Source organism: Salmo salar, chromosome 06 (genome assembly GCF_965601325.2).
Source record: "Salmo salar chromosome 06, fSalSal1, whole genome shotgun sequence".
NCBI classification, from domain to species: domain Eukaryota; kingdom Metazoa; phylum Chordata; class Actinopteri; order Salmoniformes; family Salmonidae; genus Salmo; species Salmo salar.
In genome coordinates this window covers 88,615,408-88,622,000 of record NC_138296.1, presented here as the reverse complement: position 1 = coordinate 88,622,000, position 6,593 = coordinate 88,615,408, and the positions used below count along the sequence as shown (strand labels likewise).

The following is a 6,593-nucleotide window of genomic DNA, read 5'->3' as shown; positions in this document are numbered from 1 at the left end:
TAGATAAAGGAGAGTCTTGTCTTTAAAATGGTGTAAAATAGTCATATGTTAGAAAAATTGAAGTTTTTGGATTTGAGGAATTTGTAATTCGCGCCACGCCTATCATTGGATATTGGAGCAGGTGTTCCGCTAGCGGAACGTCTAGATGTAAGAGCCAACGATGCAGTTGCAAAATAATAACACAAGAGGAATTAAATACATAAGAATGGAGTACAAGATCAATGTGCAGGGAGTACCAGATCAATGTGCAGGGATAATAGCTATATACAGAGAGTACCAGTACCAGATCAATGTGCAGGGGTAATAGCTTTAAACACACACGAGAGTACCAGATCAATGTGCAGGGATATTAAGTATTTGAGGTAGATATGTACTGTACTTGAAGGCAGGGTAAAGTGACTAGGCATCAGGATAGATACAAGTACATTAAACAGAGTAACAAAATAATGAGTGAAATTGAGTGTGTTGCGTCAGTGTAGCGTGTCTGTAGCGTCAGTGTAGCGTGTCTGTAGCGTCAGTGTAGCGTGTCAGTGTAGCGTCAGCGTAGCGTGTCAGTGTAGCGTCAGCGTAGCATGTCTGTAGCGTGTCTGTAGCGCGTATCAAGGTTTCCCCAAACTCGCTCCCCAGGACCCCAAGGGGTGCACCTTTCATTTTGTGCCCTAAAACTACACAGCCCATTCAAATAATGAACTCAAACTTTGATAATTTGAATCAGCTGTGTAGCGTTGGGGCAAGAAACAAAATATGCACCCAAGGACCTATTTTGGGAAACAATGGTATATAGTTGTGTGCGCAGAGGCAGTGGTCCGGTTTGCAGAGTGAACAGTATGGCTGAAATCTTTCACAATGTCAGACCATCCTTATACCCCAGAGGTCTTGATTGCAGGGAGCTCGGAACCATTGAAGTGCTGGGCCAGCCCCAACACCCTCTAGCCATACAGCTCTCAATAGTGCAGATGTAGAACTTTAAGATACAAGGGCCTATGGCAAATCTGTTCAGCCACCTGAGGGGGAAGAGGCACTGTTGGGTGTCCTTTTCAAACTATGCTGACCACATTTAGTTCTTAGTGATGCGAACGCCAGGATACTTTAACCTCAACCCACTAAAGCCCTGTTGATGTGGGCATGCCCTCTTCCTGGGTACCATCAGATAGTCTTACTGACATCAAGGGAGAAGTTGTCCTGGTACCACACTGTCAAGTCTGACATCCCTGTAGACCATGGTCATTCACAAGCAGACATCTGGAGACACAGCCAAAAGTCTGGCCACCCCCCAGCTCTAGATGACTTTAGGCTGGGTATCTGTATAGCACTGTGACATGTGCCAAATTTTAAAGGGCTTCATAAAGGTTTTGATTGAGCATGAGAAGTGTCTGCAGCTGGTGTCGTATGGCCTGAAACAGCCACGTTACCACTGACAAGCCCTGTTCATGTTGAAAGGAAAACTATAGCGCCACAAAGGACAGCGGATTAGGAAGTAAGCAAATGAGGCTTAAGTGGCAGAAATTCCCAAAATGTAGACGCTAAGCAAATTTGGGAATGAGCTCTGCAAGGGACAGTCAAAATCTCAGCCACTGGATTTGGTAGATAAGGATGGCTGTAGAAAAGCAGTGGAGCAGGACAAACAGCCAGATGAATTTGATGACATGTATATTGTACAAACTGAATGTTCCTGCTTGTGTGTAGAACCAAACACTTAATATATAAACCAACCTACACAATATACATTTATATAAAGTACTTTATTGGCAGTCAACACAGCCATGAGACAGCAGGATCCAGGTTAGCACAGAACCTGAGGATGAGAAGGGAAGTGTTACAGCTGCTCAACACATCAGAAAACAAGTGACAGAAATCAAAGCCAAAAACATTACCTTGTCCTACTGGCAGGCCGGTACTGGACCGGAGCAGGCCGGTACTGGACCGGAGCAGGCCGGTACTGGACAAAACCAGCTGCGCTCCATTGGTCATTTCCATGCTCATATTTGGTTTTTAAATTGGTGATGGTGCCAGCAGGGAACTTCCCAGTGATGAACAGCTCACTATAATTATCCTCAAAATCTTCCTGGCTAGGTTCTGGTCTAATAACTTTGGACCGGGCTATAGTAGCAGGGAGTGGGGCTGGAATAGAACCTGCCTCAACTGCACCCTCAGGAAGTGGGAACCGTTGGTCTTCGAACTCACTCTGACTGTTGCCATGTTCATAAACACTCTCAAAGTGAGAGATATCCCCTGCCTGGAACTTACTTGGTGAAGACTCACACAGTGGAGGTAAAGGAAGATAACTAGGGTAAACTAGTCCAGCAGAACGACATCCAGTCTGTTCAGGAGCCTGAGGAATGACGTAAGGGGAAGCATCAGTCTTCAGGGGAGCTAAACACTGACTACCAAGATTGGAGCCCCCGTCAATAGGACTCCTAGAATCAACAGGACCAGGGAGGCTTGAACCAGAAGTAATGGGTTCATGTTTAAGGAAGTACTGTGTGTAGGTGTCACTTTGGCTGGGTTTGACAAGTGGACCATATAGAGTTGAAGTTCTTGGGTAGACTTGGCCCATCCTGTAGGCTGGGGAGAGAAGACCATACCATTACTTTTCAGATCTTAGAAAAGTCACTTATCAAACCTTAAAAGTTTAAGTACAAAATCCCACCAAAAGGTATTGGCAGACACATTACCCAACACATGTTACACAAAGCAATCCATTGTTGTTCTTACCTTGTTGATAGGGATAGCAATGAACATCCCAGAACAGCAAAACCAGGAACAGACCCCTAGATAACAAAACAGTTAAATGATGTAGACTACAACACTTATTGTGAAAAAGAAACACATTCATCTTAACTGTCACTTACACTGCACAGCACTTAGAAGCCATAATACTCATTGCACAATGGGGACATGTGAAGTATAGAGAAGCAACTGTGGCGTGTATTTATATGTTGTAGAGGACAACCTGTAACCAATCACAGCCTGATTGGACAATGATGGCCAGCTGGTGTTAATTCACTTGCCTTGTCTAACTTCAACTCAACCCCTACGCCCTTATATCCAGTTTTTGTCAGATCCACGGGCAACGGGATAGGGATAATGGTTGGTGTGGAATTGGGCCTCAATTAACTTCAGCTGTCCATCGTTATCTAATCAAGCTGTGATTGGTTACAGGGTGTCCTCTACAACATCTAAATACACTCCAGCATCTCTTCTCCTCATGTCAACAGTTCTCATTGTGCAATGGGTATGATGGCTCTAGTGTAAGTGATGTTTATGTTGGAGATTGGGTTGTTTTTAAACTACTGTAGTCTTTAATCATGTATCTGTTTTCTAGGGGGCTCCTCCTGGTTTTTCTTTTCTGGTATGTTCATTGTTATCCCCATCAACAAGTTAACACAAATGTCTGTTTAACTGTGTTGGAAAATGTTTTTGCCAGTACCTTTGTGTTTTTTTTTTTTTTTTTTTTTTTTTTTTTTCCAAGGTCTTTAATTAAAGTGACTTTTCCTTTTCTAAAAGGCAATGGTACTAAACATCTGTATTCTCTTCCCCCAGCCTACAGAATGGACTCAATCACCCTGAGGGTGCCTTCACCGCGTGACTGACCTGGCTATGACACAGCCACTGTCGATAGCGGTCCTTCAAAGCTCCCTGGTCCTGTTGTATCTGGGAGTCATGGTGTTGCTGTCCCGTAAGGCTGTGGCTTCCCCTTACCTCATTCCTCAGGCTCCTGAACAGACTGGATGTGTTCCTGCTGGAGGAACTTACCCTAGTTTACTTCCACTACCTTCCCTTTGAGTCTCCAAGTAAGTTCCAGGCAGGGGTTCTCTCACATTGAGTGTCTGAACATGGCAACAGTCAGTGAGTCTGAAGACCAATGGTTCCCACTTCCTGAGGATGCAGGATAAAGTTCCCTGCTGGCACCATCAGCCATTTCAGAACTTGCTATGAGCATGGGAATGACCAATGGTGCTCAGCCAGCTTCATCTGGTACCATACTACTCCTGTCACATACAACTCTTTCCTGAACCCAGTGATATCAAGGTAAAGAGGACTCTAGCTCTGCCAAGGGTCCGGTTGGCTCCAGTCCTTCCCAGCAGAGCCAGGGAGGCTATGGTTTTCATGACAGTAACTTCATGAAACCACAGGTACAACCTCAGATTTTTACACCATTTATGTGCAGTATAATAAACTAAGCATGACTAACTTGTTCTGGGTGTCTGATGCTCCCCAGGTTCTAGCTGGTTCCAGTTCTTCTCAGGTGACCTACAGTTCTGACCCTCAGAACCTTGAACAGGATGACCTAGACCCTTGATCCCCTGGCTTAAGCGATGCTCTCTGGAATCAGAAGTAGGGTTCCTGGATTTCTGTATATAATGGTAACCAATATATGTTGCCAGTACTTTTAACGCCTGGTTTATTGTGTTCCTCATATCCCAGTCCACGGATGTAGTTTTGGACATCACTATTATTACTGTCATAGGGGCTACTAAACCTCTAAAAAGAACTTGGATATTGAATTAACCAGGTACAACTTCTGAGTTTCGTCATATCTGATGTGTAGTTGATGTCTTGCCTTCCTCACAGCAATCAGTACTAACCTGCATTCTTATACTGTTATCACAACTTAATAAATGATACAATGATTCCCTTTTGTCTATTGATTGGCCCTCTACAGTTTTAATGTAGTCTTAAGTCTCATAGGCATTGCACTTTAATTGAAAGTTGTGACTGGGTACCATTTGAAGTAATAATAATTATACGACTGCAGTGCTAGGCTCTACGACTGCAGTGCTAGGCTCTACGACTGCAGATATTGTCTAACCAAGGAGGCTTAGTTTTAAGCTGTTTCCAAGCAATTGTAATTGACACTAGATCACTTAATTGGACAGTGGGCTTCATAATTTGTCTAACAAATCACTAGACTAATATTTAAATGGTTAATCAACTCTTTGACACAGGATTGGCTCTTAATGTGGCAATTTTGCTCAAATTGCTGCGATATTAGCCATTTTCAGTGCAACATACCGACAAATGAATTACGCGAGAGATTTTGTAGGCACAACACATCTGCGAAGGATTCTATTGCATTGACAGGCACTACTCAGCCCATACTCTACATAGACCGGCACGGCATAAACAATCAGAGCTGCAGTAAGCCAGAAAGCAAATAGACCATTGCAATATATGGATCTGTGCCATTTACTTAATGAACGGTGTTTACAGCATCAGTGGTTGAGTAGATGCGCTTGTTTTGACAAAGCGACAGCTGCATGTAGCCATGTGTGCAATTTTGTTCATATTCTTCGCTAGTTATTAGCCCAGTTTGATCATTTGTAGTCAGCAATGGGGAGTGACGAGCACAATGTGTATATTTCTAGGCATATTTGAAAAGAACCTCAAGTGAAGAGCTCTTTTGTTTTAAAGGGTCGGAGTTGTATTTTGAAACGCTTGAATAAGCTAAGCAGCCAATAGGCAGAGGGTAGTATTTGTCTGATTTCCTGTAATCATATGGGAATAATGAATTTTTTTAAGTGGTTTCTTGCATCAAACATTTTCAGTCACCTCCAGAAGGACAAGTGGATAAATAGTATATCATGCCCTGTGTGTTTTATTGAAAATATATGCCTACATTGAACACATATTGGCTGCTACTGTAGGCTGAATGATAGAACAGCTATTTCCATGTTACAATGTTATGGGATGCATTTTCTCCATTGTTTTTGATGGTACAGAAGGCCACTCTGGTAGGCCTGTATACATTATGATCAAATAGTCTACATGGCCACTGTTAAAATTGTAACTTAAAGCAAGTACAGCCTCAGTGTTCACAGTAAACTGGCACTGGAAGTTGCAGAGAAGTTTCAACATTCAAGTTTGCACTCAGGAGAACTGAAATTTGCTCAGTGCAGGAAAAAAAGTGCAGTAACATTGCTACAGTAGCTGTACAATTTTACCCGTTTTTGTATTTAAGTTTTTTTTTTTGCTGGGGGGTGGGTAACATTTGCCAAAATGTAGGCAAATTGTGCATTAAATTGGCGACAGTCTGTATTCCCCCAAACTATTACTTTGAGATGTTACCCCACTCTTCCACCAAGGCACCTGCAAGTTCCCGGACATTTCTGGGGGGAATGGCCCTAGCCCTCACCCTCCGATCCAACAGGTCCCAGATGTGCTCAATGGGATTGAGATCCGGGCTCTTCGCTGGCCATGGCAGAACACCGACATTCCTGTCTTGCAGTAAATCACGCACAGAACAAGCAGTATGGCTGGTGGCATTGTCATGCTGGAGGGTCATGTCAGGATGAGCCTGCAGGAAGGGAACCACATGAGGATGTTGTCTTCCCTGTAATGCACAGCGTTGAGATTGCCTGCAATGACAACAAGCTCAGTCCGATGAGGCAGTGACACACCACCCCAGACAATGATAGACCCTCCACCTCCAAATCGATCCCGCTGCAGAGTACAGGCCTCGGTGTAATGCTCATTCCTTCAACGATAAACGCGAATCCAACCATCACCCCTGGTGAGACAAAACCGCAACTCGTCAGTGAAGAGCACTTTTTGCCAGTCCTGTCTGGTCTAGCGATGGTGGGTTTGTGCCC

The 6,593-nt window shown here is 43.8% G+C and overlaps 2 long non-coding RNA genes across 2 annotated transcripts; one reads left to right on the top strand and one right to left on the bottom strand.

Annotated features, from left to right (window-relative positions):
- Nucleotides 1–1,723: 1,723 nt before the first annotated feature.
- On the bottom strand, nucleotides 1,724–2,936 carry LOC106608248 (uncharacterized). The gene is made up of 4 exons (XR_014392517.1): nucleotides 2,853–2,936; nucleotides 2,716–2,771; nucleotides 1,875–2,565; nucleotides 1,724–1,795 (listed from the first exon to the last, which is right to left on the bottom strand). It is a non-coding gene; the product is annotated as an uncharacterized LOC106608248 (long non-coding RNA).
- A 281-nt stretch (nucleotides 2,937–3,217) lies between these two features.
- On the top strand, nucleotides 3,218–4,606 carry LOC106608249 (uncharacterized). Its single transcript, XR_001329421.3, has 4 exons — nucleotides 3,218–3,251; nucleotides 3,326–3,352; nucleotides 3,544–4,136; nucleotides 4,223–4,606. It is a non-coding gene; the product is annotated as an uncharacterized LOC106608249 (long non-coding RNA).
- Nucleotides 4,607–6,593: the final 1,987 nt, after the last annotated feature.